The following is a 16,421-nucleotide window of genomic DNA, read 5'->3' as shown; positions in this document are numbered from 1 at the left end:
CACATCCACACTGAGAGCATCAGGAGGCGCTTGATGAATGAATGAATGGATGAGGAGGACTATCTGCACCCACACTGAGACCATCACTGGGCACTTGATAAATGAATGAATGGATGGATGAAGACTAACCACACCCACACTGAGACCATCACTGGGCACTTGATGAATGAATAAATGAATGAATGAATGGATGAGGACTATCCACACCCACACCGAGACCATCACTGGGCACTTGATGAATGAATAAATGAATGAATGAATGCATGAGGACTGTCCACACCCACACTGTGGATTGTGCAGAAGAGCTGGTGAATAGGAGCTTAAATCCTCTGTTAGTTATCATTTAGAATTAGGTTTTGCAAAGTGCACAAATTCCAAGTGTCAGTCTATGAAAGCAGTTTTGATCCATTTTAATGCTATTAAAAACCAAACTGGTTGCTGTCGAGTTGATTCCAATTCCCAGCGACATTATCCAATAGAGTAGAACTGCCCCATAGGGTTTCCAAGGAACAGCTGGTGGGATTTGAGCTGCTGATCTTTTAGTTAGCAGCTGAATTCTCAACCAGTGTGCCACCAGGGCTCCTTTAATGCTATTACACACAGTTAAATTTCAATTTATATTTTAATATCCATTCAGCCTGCCTAAAAAAAAATCGCTTCCAAACTTGCTAACAAATCATACTTTCTTATTGAGCAGCATTTCTTCAATGAGAAAAATAACAATTCCCTTTCTATATAATGGTAGTTAAACACTATTAAAATAAATTTCATTCAGTCTAAAGTAAATAATTTTTGCTTTTAATTTACCATGCATGGTGAGTGATAAAAATGGTTATGACAATTCCTAAAGGGTTTGGGCCTTAAAATAGTTTGGGATTGCTGATCTACTATACAGTAGGCACTGTAGTGGACCTGAGGATACAAAGGTGACTAATTCATGGTCTACCAAAAAGGAACTTACAATTTTGCGGGAAAAAATAGGCATGGAGACAAATACTGACAATTTAATGTGTGCAGTGCTGTAGCAGAGGGCTTAGGCTATGTAACGGGAACGAGAAGAAAGAGGGAGGCAACTGAAGGCACTCTGGAAAGATTCAGGAGTTGCGTGGGGGATTAAGGGAAGAAGGAGGCAGGCAACACGTAGAGTCAAAGGATGGACTTAGAAGTGGCTGGCTTAGAACTGCAGGTCACTGGAGCCCAGGCTGCCTCCCGGCCTGTTGTTCCACCATCAGCCTCGCTTTCTGACAATCTGTTGTATGTTCTCGGTGTTGTCCTCTTAGAACACTATTTTCAGCACATGATTTGACTGATCAAAATCTTTCAGTAGTTTTCTACCATCTGTAAGCCAAAGCCCTCATGGGCTCGCTCCAATCCTTTCCCTCCATACTTTCTTGTATGAATCTTATGATCTGGCCATACTAGCTTATTCAGTTGATGAACAATTCTTGTATTTTTGTTTCCTTGACTTCATTTATATGAATGATTACTGAAAATTCTACATATGATTCCCAGTCTACTTCAGCTGGAAGTGATTTCTTTCCTTGCTTCTCTTCTCTTAACTCTTAGAGTATACTTCTGTCCCCTTCACTTGACACTTATCACCCACTAGCTGGAGTTATCTTTTTCCTGTGTGTATTTCTTATCTCAAATAAAAATAAGTGCCTTAAATTCACTGAGTCACCTCATTCATCTCTGTATGGCCCTTAGCACAGCGCCCTGTAGTATGGCCCCTAGCACAGCGCCCTGTAGTATGGCCCCTAGCACAGCGCCCTGTAGTATGGCCCCTAGCACAGCGCCCTGTAGTATGGCCCCTAGCACAGCGCCCTGTAGTATGGCCCCTAGCACAGCGCCCTGTAGTATGGCCCTTAGCACAGCGCCCTGTAGTATCATTCCATAAGCATCTTTTAAGTTTGCAATAGGTTAGGAATGAGGACACAGCTATGGCTAAAATGTTTATATGCCAAAGGAGGGCAGTAGATTTCATTTTAGATGATGTAAAAAAAAGATGAGTAAGAGCCTGTCTGGAATGATTTTGAAGTTACTCCCAGTGTCACGATTCAATAAAATATCAACATTTAGCTTTAACACTGACATTAGGATGTCTTTTTGTGGCAAATTTGTAAAAGTGAACCAGTTTGTCCTTATTCTTGTAGCTTCAAGTATCTGAAAGTTAACAAAGACAGTATTTTTAAAAGTCAAATCAACATATATTTATTGATTACCTGTTGTAGTCAGTTCAAAGTATTGTCCTAAGTGTAGCTATTATTCAATGTTTCTTAAATGTTACATTCTTATCGTTCAAGGTTCCTCCTTTATTTATTTCCTCACTGTTTATATGGGCCAGATGACCCTAGTAATTACAAGGGTCTGATCTGGCAAAAAAATAATTGACAACTGAGTTTTAGTTTTTAAAGTAACAGCTAATATTATTAATCCTATAGAAATAAAGGAGCCCTGGTGGTGCAGTGGTTCAGTGCTCAGCTGCTAACTGAAAGGCTGGCGGTTCAAACCCACCGACCTTACCATCTGCGTCCGTAGAGATTACAGCCTTGGAAACCCTGTGGGGCAGTTCCACTCTGTTCTGTGAGGTCACTATGAGTTGGAATGAACTCGACAGCACACAATAACAACTACAGAAATAGATGAGAGACATAAAAATTTTCAATTCGAAAAATAAATGTCTTAATATATTTTTTCTTTTAAGCCTCATATATTTCATTTACTTGATAATGCAAGTAAATAAGAGTTTGGGTTATTGATAATGCAAAGAAATTTCTGGTCACTTACAAGTAACAAACTAGCTAAACATTAAAAAGAAAAGAAAACTAACAAAAGTACCCAGGTGAACTTTGTCTACCCAGGAGGCCTTTTTAAGTAATCCATCTTAATGTCAGCAAATTGCTTACTAATGTGTTGACTTATGGTAACCCTCAAAAGCAAAATGAAAAGCCTGGAATTTACAGCATATCAATGAATCAGTTGATAAGCTTTTACTGGCTTCATATCCTTCCAGTCTTGCTGCTTGGAGCCACTTCAAGTTGGCAACAGAATGTTTGCCATCTCTGTGTGATAAAGGAAGTCAAATGACTGAACAAACTTTAAGACCATTATGCTGTTTGGTGAGATTTAAATGAAAATTGTAAGAGAAATCCCATGCAAGGAGGGTGTGGAGAGCAAGGAGAACCTAGAGTCAACCACATCATTTTACAAATCACTAACCTAACTTTTTAAACAATGGTCAGGACTTTTAGCTTGGGTGGAGATAATTTAAGGCATTTGAAAAGTTTTAATTGCAGCAATAAAAGATCATAGCTCAATTATATGACATATGCTAGCAGAATTTCTAGATAAGGATCAAAGGTATTCAAGGACCAAACCACTGCATTCCGGGCAACACTTTAGGCTTTCTGTACACACTGGTGACAGATATTAGCATAACAGCTTTAGTGACCTTTCCGAGACTCTTTGATCTGTGTTAGTCAAAACCTCAATGGGTAAGTGTATCAGGACTACTGTATCATCCCCAGACAACTCACACACTGTCTCTGACAAAGGCATTTTGGATGAATTTTAATTCTCTGACACTTACTTAAGAGTATAAAACTCAACATCTGACCTTTTTAGTTCTTGCCACAAGACTTCAGTACATTGTCTTTTACATCACTTTTAAGTTTGCTGTGGTTCACTTTTGTTAGGAATGTGCTAATGATATTTTTAAGCAAAGAACATTTCTGAAAAGAAATTCTCAGTGATGTAAGCATTCCTATTTGTAGGAAAATGACCCCCATGTTTTATTAAGTAGTTAACACCCAACAGATGTATGGAAACTAAAATGAGAAAAAGACTGACTCTCCCCGTAAAAGAGGAGTCAAAGGGCAAGGCCACGGTTTCTTTTACAAGTGAGATAAATTTATAAAAATAGAATGACCTGAGCTAATCTAATCTAGAGTATTAAAAACATATCCATCTTGGCTAGATCTTGAAACATATAAAAGAAACAAGTACTTCCTAATTTATTATGTCTAAAAATACCAAAGTGAATATTATCCCTCCCTCCCTTCCTTTTCTATTGATTAGACTTTTTTCCCTAAAGGTAAGTTATCTTTGGTCTAAAACAGTGGTTCCCAAGTATGGCAAAGAAGTTTACAGCCATCTCCAGCAAAGTAAAAAGAGTAAGTTTAATGGTCTGACATTTTTATAAAGCTAAGTGTTTTCTGTGTAAGGAATGTCCTTTATTACTTCCTACTTGGCTGGTGTTAAAGTGGTCTTTCTTCTATGAAATGATTCTGATGGAATATATGTGTATCTGTGTTCTGTTTTGTTTTTTAACTCTCACTTGGTAAAATAAAAACTTAAAAAGTTGGCAATGACTTTATCAGAGCCCCAGATTTCTCTTTGACAGTTCTGTTAAGTCCCAAAGTCTGGAAACCACTGGAATATAGAATTGAAACTCATGTTTGGAGAGAAAGGAGAATCTGTAGCAACTCCTTGACTTTACTGACTAGTGGAGGTGGTGGATCCAACATTTATCTCTAACTTAGGAATGTATCACATGATTTATTTCTCCTAGTAATTTGTCATTTCAATTTTCCTGGATTAAAAATAAAATAATTTCCATTAATTTCACATTCACCAGTGCTCAGAATGAAAACAGGGTTTAGAAACATGGCCAGTGGTTGCACACGTGACTCCTGGATTAAAAAACTGTTGTTGCCCCACAGATAATTAAGAACTTACCATATTTGATATTGCTAATTACTGCACATTTTGCTTTTTTAAAATTTCCAATTTTTACAACTTAAACGTTAAGTCTCTAGTAGTTCACAGATCTAAGGTTGGGGGCGGGAATGGAGTAAACAGGCGTGTGGAAAGACAGAAGGTGACTTTCATACTAGGTCTCAATAGTTTAGTAAAGCTGCAAGCCAAGCTCATGGAGAAAACCTGGCATCTGTGGAATGTCTATTTCAAAGCCAGTCTTTCACCCAATGGAGCCCTGATAAAGTCATTGATAGCTTTAGCTTTGGAATTTACTTTTTTAATGGATGTATTACTAGGAGGACTATGGACTCTGGCTCCTCTCTAAGCTGGACTTTATTTTAGTACACATTTTCAGTTCTGAAAAACTTTCAGAAGTACAAAGGATGAATATAGTGAAAAACTGACGTCTGAGTTGAGAACCAAGCCCAACAGTTATATTTTTATTTTAAATATTTTAATCTATGGTTAAAAACTTGTACTTACAGGCTCACATTAAACAAAATATTTTTATAGGTATTGAAAGGAAAACAATCAATTCAAGCATATTTTTAGCTGAAACACATAAGCTTGTTTCTTAATGAAAATAATAAAATTCTGTTTCTATCATTAGAAAAATGATCTACAATTCCTTTTATAAAATAGTATATACTATTAAACTAAAAAGCCCCTCTGTGGATGTGGATTACTTTCTGTCTTACTAAGGGCGTGGCCATCTCATATGTCTCTCGTTTACTGGTTATTAAGCTGTTCCACATTTGAACTGTAAAATATTCCACTCACATAATTGCCTCTTTTAAAAAAGCACAAGGAAATAGTTACAACCCCTAAACTTTAATATATGTATGAGCAAATACTCCGTTTTTACTAAAAATTCAAATAAATGTTGTAATTTTGCCTTGTCAACAAGGACAAATAACCATCAAATGTATTCTTGCACGGTTTTTCCAAAGTCCAGCCTTTGGAAAGTAATAAAAAGCCATTAAAGCAATCATTCAGAATACGGGGTCACACAACTGAATTTGAATTCCAGGTCCACCACTTAACAGCTTTCTGAACTATACACAATTCTGTTACCATCATGGTATTTGTCAGCCTCACTATTATCTCCCCATGCCTAACAAAGTACAGGCAAAGACCAGTACCCAGTAAGCATAGTATATTTTATTAGTTTTATTTATCCATTTTGAAGGTATTTAAATATTTAATCCATTTGGGAATATATGGTATGAAGTAAGGTTCTTTTTTTTTTTTTCCTATATGAATGACGTATTCCCCAAATTGATTTTCCCAATCTTTTTTTCCCCTGATCTGAAGTATCACCTCTACTATAGACTAAGAATCTGTGTCTACTTGGATGTATGATTTTCTACTGTTTCACCAATCTTTTGTCTATTAATGTGCAAAAATCTTAATTACCAAAATTATATAGATCGACAGAGATATATAGATATAAATATCTAACAAGGACGTTATACCTCATTAATCTTTCTTTTCAAAAAAATTATTAGCTGTCCATACTCCCCCAGATAAACTTTAGAATTAATCTATAAAATTACAAGTGCATGATCAATCCTCCTCCTTTGGGAGTTAGATAGAAATTAAATAAATTTATGTAAAATGGGGAAAACCGAATTTTTTACTCACACCCAACATGAAATATCATTTTACTAAAGCCTTTTACTTCAACAGAAAAAGTTTTTTTTTCTCATTGCTGTTTTGCATTCTTTGCTAAGTTTATTTTTAAGTATTAGCTATTATGAAAGGGATCATTTCCCATCACATTTTATATCTGCTGACTGCTGCTATACAGGAAACAATTGATTACTGCATATTTATCTTCAATTTGATCACTTTTAATAATGTAATTTCAATTTCAGATTTAATGTCATAAAGTTGTATACAATAGTTTCTTAGAACTTTAAAACAATTTCTATAGATACAGCTCTACCTCACTTCCTGTATGTCTCATTCTGCTTTATGTAATTTGTTTTCACCCTGATGAGATTTTATCTTAAAGCTGTTTTGTTTGTTTGCTTTTGTTTTTAAATCCTAGGGAGATATTTATCTTATAGTTTTTCTTTCCAAAACTACCAGCTATTGGTTTCACTTGCCAGTTTTATTTTTTTCCTAATGAATTACTTTATCTTTATACTTCCTAATTTTTTATTTTACTTCATATGCTGTTTTCCTAGCTTCCTTACTTGAACGGTTCATTATTTTTAATCCTGCTTGTTCACTAATAAATGCACTTTGCACTATTTTCCTCTAAGTGTGGCTTTAGTTACATACTATTAATATAGCAGGGTTCTTATTGTCATCAATGCCCAAATAGTCTGTAATTTAGATTCTAGACTTCCAAGTACAATTTCAAATTCATTCATTTTATTGTGACTTTTATTCTATTTTTGCATTTGCCTCATTTATCTTTGAGCATCCCTTTACATAGAACGCTTTTGTTTCATTTCATTTCAAATGTGTCTTTAATACGTATCTTTTAACTAATTTTTTTCGATGTAATCCAAGAGTTTGTTAATAGGGAAATTTATCTCAATCATATTTGTTAAAAACACTGCTATATTCTAGCTTTTTCATCTTACCTTTTCACTTTTACCTTTTCCCATGTTACTGCCTTTTCCCCTTTTCCTGACTTTTGCCGGAATGGTCTGTTAAAGAACTTATTTTATTAAAAATATTTTTATTTAACATAAAAGGATACAAAGCATAAAAATAAAAAAGATAAAATCTATACATATAACTGCTGTTAAAATAAAGAAAATTTAAATTCTGTATATGAGGTTTGATAATTCACATAGTACAAACAATTTTTAAATGAAAAGTAAATCTCGTCCTGTCTTCTTTCTGTCTGCAAAGGGAACTACTGTTAAGATTCTCACTATGCTACTTTAAAAACTCCCAAACCCATCTTTTTCTCATTTATATATTTAAAAAATATTCTACAAAAATATTTTGCATCTTGTGTTTTCATTCTATTGTATACCTGAGAAATGTTTTTATATCGGCACACACACGTCTACCTTGGTCTCTTTCCCTGCCTTTCGTAATCATTGCAGGTGTGTTCCTTACTGCCGGACTCCTGGGTTGTTCACTTCTTTTTCTTTCTCATAAGCAGTGATGTGGTGAACACGCTAATGAGTATGTCTTAGCAAACGTTTTTCAGTGTATCTGTGGGGTAAATTTGTAGAGGAAGACACAGTTCTAGAGAAGGAATAGTCAGGTAGGGTGATTGTGCCTTTCCTGGTTTTACAGTGGTTTATAAAGCCCATTTCTCTTCATTCTCATCAGCGCCAGATCCCTTCAAACTTTTTACTTCTTGCCAATTTAGTGTGTGAAACATGTTATTTTTGTTACATTTTTCTTTCATGATGAGTGGATTTGAGCACTGTAATCTTCCATCTGTCTTTCTTCTTCTGTAAACTGTTCATCACGTATTAAGGAAATTGGTTCCTGGCCCTTTGAATTGTAATGTCTTTTGACTTTTTTCTCTTGTATAGATGTTTTGAAATTTTATGTAGTTATCAATCTGGATGGCTTGTGTGTTTTTCGTTTTTAGTCTTACTTAGAAAGATCTTCCCACCCTCAAATCATGAGCGAATTCTTCTAAATACAATGCTTTCTTCCAAAATTATTATGTTTTAGTTTTTATGCCTACGTCTTTGCCCCATATGGAATGTATTTTGGTCTAAGGACTGAACTCCATCTCTGTTGTCTGCACCCTCCTCCTCTCCCCTTCTCCAGGAGCTCTGGTGACACAGTGGTTAAGTGCTCAGCAGCAGACCTAAAGGTTGGTGGTTTGAACCCACTGTCACTCAGCGGGAGGAAGACAGGGCAGTCTGCTTCTGTAAAGTTACAGCCTTGGAGACCCTATGGGTCGGTTCTCCTCTGTCCTATAGGGTCACTGAGTCGGAATCGATTCGATGGCAGTGGGTTTGGCTTTTTTGTTCTCCCCTTCTCTCGTGTGCTATCTTCCCTTTCCTTCCTCCTCTCCATGCGAGGCCAACACCCTGGGATTTAGAGACAGTGCGTCCTGTTTCTACACTCTTACAAGAGTTTATATCTGCCAGGCGCTCCTTGGACACTCTATGGGGCAGTTCTACTCTGCCCTGTAGGGTCGCTATGAGTCGGAATCGACTCAACAGCACTGGGTCACTGTCTGGAGTTTGTATTTCAGTTGTAAAGGTCTGCTGCGTTGCAATCTCTCTTCTGTATGCATGTGTGATGTGTGACCTATGTAAGGGTTAGTTGCAAATGTCACAACACTTCACCTCTAAATACTTCAACATGTATCATCTAAAAACCAAGGCATCTTACCTTTCAGTCAAATGCAATTAACGCACCATAGAAATTTAACACCGAAGCGTTACTGTTGTCTAGTATACAATCCAAATTCAAATTAGCAAATTATCCCAATTATACTTCCTCTTTTTGTTTTAGTTTTGATCCAGGATCTAATCAAAGATCTTTCATTACATTTACATGTTATATCTCTCAGACTCCATTATTCTAGAGCAGCAGTTCTCCAGCCATTTTTTCCTTTTATGACACTGATGTTTTAACGAGTCCAAGACAGCTCTTTTGTAGGCTATTCCTCATTTTGGACTAATCTGATTGTTTTGCCATGATTAGGGTCAGGTGAGACATTCTGGCATGAAAATCCACAGGTGCTGACAAGGAGAGCATCTGGTGCTTATTAGGGACGCGTGACGTCAGTGTGTCCTGCTGTTGGTCATTCTCACCTTTGGGTTAAGAAGATACCTGCCAGATTTTCCTACTGTAAAGATTTCTTATTGTCTTTGTAAATTATAAGACATCTGTGGGTGATCTTTTGAAACTGTGAAAATACTATTCAACAAATTTTCACTCAATAATTTTTAGTAACTTGACATAAGTTTTCTCCAAACTGTCATTTTTGTATACATCCATGCAGTCTGAACACATCTACTGAATCCTGGGTATATAAATTTGGTAGCCTAGTTCAATCGGCTTTCAGATCCCATGAAAACACGCCGGCATTTTTTTAAAATCGTAGATGAATATTTTCTCTGTTTCAGCAGGTGAATCTCATCGAGTTGAAAAGCAGAGAACAAATCACCAAATTGCACTAGTCGGTGACTGGACCAGTGACTAAGGACAGGTCTGTATCGTACAGGACATCCTCTGAGTTTTACCCATATAGGCAACAAAAAGCAATGACAAGAATACACACCTCCTGCTAATATAGAACCCTGCATTAAGTGTAATCTTCATTTATTTAAAATGAGGTTTGGGTTCACAGATTTGGAACATTTATGGCTAAATGGGATACTCGGGGAAGGGTGAGGTATGAAGAAATTGCAGAGATTTAGGACACTAGCAAAGAGAACTGGGAATCCTGGGTTCCAGAGTTAATTAAAGGCTGAAAGCAGAGGCAATTATACCATGCCTATTTGTTAAAAAAAATATGAATAAAACCGTTGCCGCCGAGTTCATTCCAACTTATAGTGACCCTAGGAACCCTGGTGGCACAGTGGCTAAACACTTGGCTGCTAACCAGAAGGTTGGTTGTTCGAACCCAGCAGCTGGTCCACAGGAGAAAGATGTGGCAGTCTGCTTCCATAAAGATTACAGCCTTGGAAACCCTATGGGGCAGTACTACTCCGTCCTGTAGGGACACTATGACTCAGATTGTTCCTCTCCAAAATTATTTTCATTTGCTGAGGTTGTATTCATAATTTCTCATGGAATGCAACCTCAGTAAATTAAAATACTCTTGGAGAAGAACAATCTGAATTACAGAATATGTACATTACCCACCACCCCACCCCTACTCCTGTATATGAAACTTGGATGAGGCAAGATTGCCTATCAGAATTTCTTTGTGGACTTGCTTTCAGTGAGTAAGAAATAATAAGTCGTATTTAATGTAGCAGTTATTTATGTGTAAAGAGATGTGTAAAAAGCAATGTTCATCAAACTGCAGGTCACAGCCCACCCAAGGTACGACATCAATGTAGCGGGTCCAACGTTTTTTAAATTAAATAGAACAGAAAGTATCATAGTGTTTTGTGTGCAATAAGGGTTAAATGGAAACCTGGTGGCAGTGGTTAAGAGCTACGACTACTAGCCAAAACGTTGGCAGTTTGAATCCACCAGCTAGCTGCTCCTTGGAAACTCTTATGGGGCTGTTCTACTCTGTCCTACAGGGTCGCTGTGAGTTGGAATCGACTCAACAGCAACGGGTTTGGTTTTTTTTTAAGGGTTAAGTTTTGTTTTGTGAAAAATTTCTTTCTGCTAAATTTCTATGTGTACTGAGTCACTGCATAAAATGAATTTTTTTTTTAAATTGTGGGTTGAGAAAAAGTTTGAAAGCTACTACTGTAAAGTTCTTGTAAAGTTTGCTTTCTTAGGTAATTTCAATACCCTTCTCCCCCACTATAAAAAAGAAAATCTCTTCACAAGCTTTTCTTAAATATAGGTATTAAGCTTAAATGAATTAGCTATTCAGATTTTCTGGGCTCATTTTCAAAAGCTCCAAAGGAAAAACCAGATTTGTAAAATATAAGCTCCAATTCAATTTATACTCCTGTTTTTTTTTTTTTTTTTTATCTTTTGAATGGTATTGTTTTTACATACAACAGAGGTTTAGAGAACACCAGTAAAATTGGAAGAAGGCTTAAACTATGCTTTGAACATGGACACATTTTAATAGAGGCTGGGGATGAAGGTAACAATGGGCACCACACCCAGGGTGAGCTGTGTACTGAGAACAAAGGACCCTGGGTGGGTTAGAGGTGCAGCGATGAGGTGATTTGAACACAAATAGAGGAAGGACAGAGTGGAGGCCACCGAGGAGGAAGAAACAATAGGACTTCTGGGTGGTTGGAAATGCAGGAATAGAACAGAGCTATACACCCGATACAGGGCTGGGATGGAGCTATGGATGTGATAACCCTCCTCATGGAAGTCATAACGCAAGGTGGGAGAGCGAATTCACAAAGCAAGCACTAAAGAAAACAAGGGGACTGAAGCAGGATCCCTAGGGGTCCATGGCCTGATGTGAACACAGGCTACTTTACCAAGACGTGGCGGCGGGGGGCGGTGGGGAGAACACACTTGCTATTTACCTGCCAGCTGGGTTTAATCTTCCTTATCTTTCTTAAAGAAACTGAAAATACATTTACTTAGTCAGCGTGATTTATTTGCAGAGGTTAAAGAACTCTAAGAAGAGTGACAAAGGGTTAAATCTTAGAAAGTAAAGATAACCAATGTTCTTTAACTGAAAACTATTTTGAAACCTAGAGAAATGCTGCCCCTCTATCTAAGCAAACATGGCCTTGATCCCCTCCTGGCGTGCATTGGACTGATCTGAAAAGCCCATTAGTGTTCTCTGAGCTTCATGTTTCCTATACTACACAAAATCTTATTCTGTGTTATATTTTGGATGCTGAAAATAACCCTATCAACATGAGGTGTTTTACAGGTAGAAAATGAACAAGACCACAGAAAATTAGATAGCAGAGTCAGGACAATCAGTTATGTCTCATGACTCTTTGCTTTATGTGAAAGCAAAGTACAGCTTATATTTTCAAAATTTATTATAAGATAATGCATGCAAACAAAAATATATACACACAAGGTGAATGACTATGAAATATGTAATTAAAATTTTATAAGAGAAACCAATAAACTATTTCTGAACTGGGAGCCAATACACTATTAAATGTTAGAAACCACTAAGAGTAACTCAGAGAACAAGACGGCTGGTGCACTGAGATCGGTTAAACTGCAGAAGACGACAGAGCATGGAAAGGATCTAGAAGACAGACGAAAAGATGGGAGACTGCTGTTTATTTAATTCACAATGAACTGCAACACTAGAGATGAACTATCTCTGATGAAAGATGAAAGACACTGCTTAGAAATAATAAATTAGCCAAAACTATATGTTGGCTTTGGGGAGTTGGCATGAAGAATCCAGGGTAGGTTGAAACTCTTTTGCTGGTAGATGACTTTTTAAAACTAGGTAGGAGCTGAGATCTAAAAGTGAGCTTAATAAATTGCTTTCTGAAGAGTCAGAGAGGAAAGGTTCAGTGTCTAAGAAAAAATGAAGAAGGCACACGTTCTTTTATATCCAGTAAATTATTGGTAGTTCCAATGATTTGCTGTTTCTTCTATAAAATGGGGATGTTTGAAAAAGAATTCAGCAGTACTGAGTGATGGGAAACTTGCTGCATGGTTTCCCTGGAAACAGGAGGGGGTTTTCACTAGAGCTCTCCTCTCTCCCTGAATATCCTTTGCTCCCTGATTCATGCTATAAGGGCAGGGAATTATTGGGAAAATATTTTTTCTTATATAAATGTAGAGTTGTAGACTTTCTATTCACAGCCTACTAAACGCCCTCTCTTCTCCTTCCCCTGGAATTCTTCCAACAGTGGCAAGAGCTATTTCAGGAATTGTCCATACTGCCAGAACCACCCACTGGGACTGTTATCAACCAGAGTGTGCCTCCCTGAATGCCAGGATAGGGGCGAAGAACTTCTGGTACCTCAAGGCAGAACTCAGAATGCCCTTTCCATATAAACTGAAACTGTCCACCCACTGGTTCAACTTCTTTGTCTTCAAGATATACAGTATTTCAAAGTTATTTGCTCCTATGTTGCATTTAATATTGTCCTCCTCTTGAGGTCCAAAAAACCCAAAACCACACCTGTTGCCATTGAGTTGGTTCAGACTCATATCGACCCTCTAGGGCAGACTAGAACTGTCCCAAAGGGTTTCCAAGGAGCCAGTGGTGGATTAGAACTGCTGACCTTTTGGTTAGCAGTTGAGCTGTTAACCACTGCACTACCAGGGCTCCCTCTTGAGGGCAAATCAAGTATATTTTCTTGATTAAATGTGAAGTATAAAAACTTCACAGTATGCTGGGATTCTGATTTTCTTTTGCACGTACCGACAATGACGTGGCTTGGGAAAATTACTTAAGTGTTCAGCAAAGGAATTAGAGAAAAATATTATCATACTGTTTCGTAGCCCCGCCTAAATTCATTTACTTTTAGGATTCCTATACAGTTCTGGGATACTTTAAAGAAGCCCCTCAGGCCAAGCTTAGTAAAGTGACCTCAAGGTGAACAGACTGCCCTGTGAGGACACAGGAAGAAGACAGTGCCTCAGCCTGGAAAGATGAGACCCTGTGGCATCTGACTATGCTGAACAGAAAGTTGTTCCACAAAAGCACAGAACCAAACTTACTGAAAAAACCCAAACTCATTGCTGTCCAGTCGAGTCCGACTCATAGTGACCCTAGAGGACAGAGTAGAACTGCTCCATAGGGTTTCTAAGCAGTGGCTGGTGGATTTGAACTGCCAACCTTTTGGTTAGCAGCTGAGATCTTAACGATTGCACCACCAGGGCTCCTGAAAAGCTAAAGGAAATAATAATTGGGCGGGGGGACCGGAGGAGGAAGGGGCCGCTTAATAGAGTGAAGAGTAAATTCCTATCAGTTACTATTCTAAATGGGAGCTCAGGCTGAAAAAACAAATAGATTTAGTGATACTAATAGTATGCGGGAACACTCTAATACAGTGCAGTATGCGGGAACACTCTACCCTTATACAGTGCTGTTATAAAAATTAAAATACTTAACACCACTAAATCTAAAATAATTAACGTAAAGATTAACCACAACAATGTATTAGTGTTTATAATAAATACAGATTTTTGGTTGCCTACTGTGTGCTAGGAAACACTGGTGGTTTAGTGGTTAACATTGCAAGGTAGAAATTATTACTTTCATACTACAGATGAGGGAACTGAGGCTTGGAGCAGCTGTAACTTGCCTGAAACCACAAAGCTAAGGAGGGTAGAACTGGGATTTGAACCCAGGTGTGCCGCTTCAAAGTCCACATCCCTTCCACTCTGCCACGCCTCCTCCCTTTATGGTGTTAAAAACCTCATTGCCCTCTAATTGATTCCGCCTCCTAGTGACACCACAGGACAGAGTAGAGCTGCCCCGCCAGGTTTCCAAGGCTGTAATCTTTATGGAAGCAGACGGCCACACCTTCCTCCCGTGGAGTGGCTGGTAGATGTAAACTGTAAACGTTTTGGTTAGCAGCTAAGCGCTTAACCTCTTTGCCACCAGGGCTCCTTGTATGGGGTTAGAGATTAAATAAAGCATTAAACTAGTAATGGGAAACTGTTAAACGACAACAACAACGAAAACCCATAAAAAATAAAAAGCAGTTAAAAGAAACAGTAGAACCTGAAGTTATCTGTTCCTAAAACTCCTGCATGCTGATGCTGCCAAGAGGGCCCAGGAGGTGCTCAGTAAGGCTGCAGCACTGTGAGAGCTTTATTTTCCCTTCCATTTTCACCATTACTACAAGATACAAATTTGATATCTTTATTTATCTACAATTCAGAGAATGTGAAAACCTCAAGCTTGTTTCCATCTGAAGAGATTAGTTTAGTTAAACACAGCAGGCACTGGCCAAATAACAGCTTTTTGAATTTACCTTTATTCCAATTTTATACACTTTCTGGTTAAACTAGAAAGGAAAATCTGTACCTCTATGAAATTTACAGCTCAGGAAACCCTGGTCGCCTAATGGTTAAGTGCTAAGGCTGCAAACCAAAGGGTCGGCGGTTCCAATCTGCCAGGCACTCCTTGGAAACTCAATGGGGCGGTTCTGCTCTGTCCTGTAGGGTCGCTATGGGTGGGCGGTTCTGCTCTGTCCTGTAGGGTCGCTATGGGCGGGCGGTTCTGCTCTGCCCTGTAGGGTCGCTATGGGCGGGCGGTTCTGCTCTGTCCTGTAGGGTCGCTATGGGTGGGCGGTTCTGCTCTGTCCTGTAGGGTCGCTATGGGTGCGCGGTTCTGCTCTGTCCTGTAGGGTGGCTATGAGTGGCCAGTTCTGCTCTGTCCTGTAGGGTGGCTATGAGTGGCAGTTCTGCTCTGTCCTGTAGGGTCGCTATGGGTGGGCGGTTCTGCTCTGTCCTGTAGGGTCGCTATGGGCGGGCGGTTCTGCTCTGTCCTGTAGGGTCTGTAGGGTCGCTATGGGTGGGCGGTTCTGCTCTGCCCTGTAGGGTGGCTATGAATGGGCCGTTCTGCTCTGTCCTGTAGGCTCGCTATGGGTGGGCGGTTCTGCTCTGTCCTGTAGGGTGGCTATGAGTGGGCGGTTCTGCTCTGTCCTGTAGGGTGGCTATGAGTGGGCGGTTCTGCTCTGTCCTGTAGGGTGGCTATGAGTGGGCGGTTCTGCTCTGTCCTGTAGGGTGGCTATGAGTGGGCGGTTCTGCTCTGTCCTGTAGGGTGGCTATGAGTGGGCGCTTCTGCTCTGTCCTGTAGGGTGGCTATGAGTGGGCGGTTCTGCTCTGTCCTGTAGGGTGGCTATGAGTGGGCGGTTCTGCTCTGTACTGTAGGGTCGCTATGGGTGGGCGGTTCTGCTCTGTCCTGTAGGGTCGCTATGAGTGGGCGGTTCTGCTCTGTCCTGTAGGGTCGCTATGGGTGGGCGGTTCTGCTCTGTCCTGTAGGGTCGCTATGGGTGGGCGGTTCTGCTCTGTCCTGTAGGGTCGCTAGGAGTGGGCGGTTCTGCTCTGTCCTGTAGGGTCGCTATGGGTGGGTGGTTCTGCTCTGTCCCGTAGGGTCGCTAGGAGTCGGAACTGACTTGGCAGCA

At 39.2% G+C, this 16,421-nt stretch overlaps 1 protein-coding gene across 2 annotated transcripts in view; it reads right to left on the bottom strand.

The window, feature by feature from the left end:
* RNF32 (ring finger protein 32) overlaps nt 1–16,421 on the bottom strand; it is a 58,672-nt gene that overhangs the window by 8,961 nt on the left and 33,290 nt on the right. The gene's annotated exons all lie outside the window — the stretch shown is intronic.

The sequence above is a fragment of the Loxodonta africana genome, chromosome 22 (assembly GCF_030014295.1).
Source record: "Loxodonta africana isolate mLoxAfr1 chromosome 22, mLoxAfr1.hap2, whole genome shotgun sequence".
Classification (NCBI taxonomy): Eukaryota; Metazoa; Chordata; class Mammalia; order Proboscidea; family Elephantidae; genus Loxodonta; species Loxodonta africana.
The sequence above is the reverse complement of the archived record's forward strand: the minus strand, read 5'-3'. Positions and strand labels throughout refer to the sequence as shown.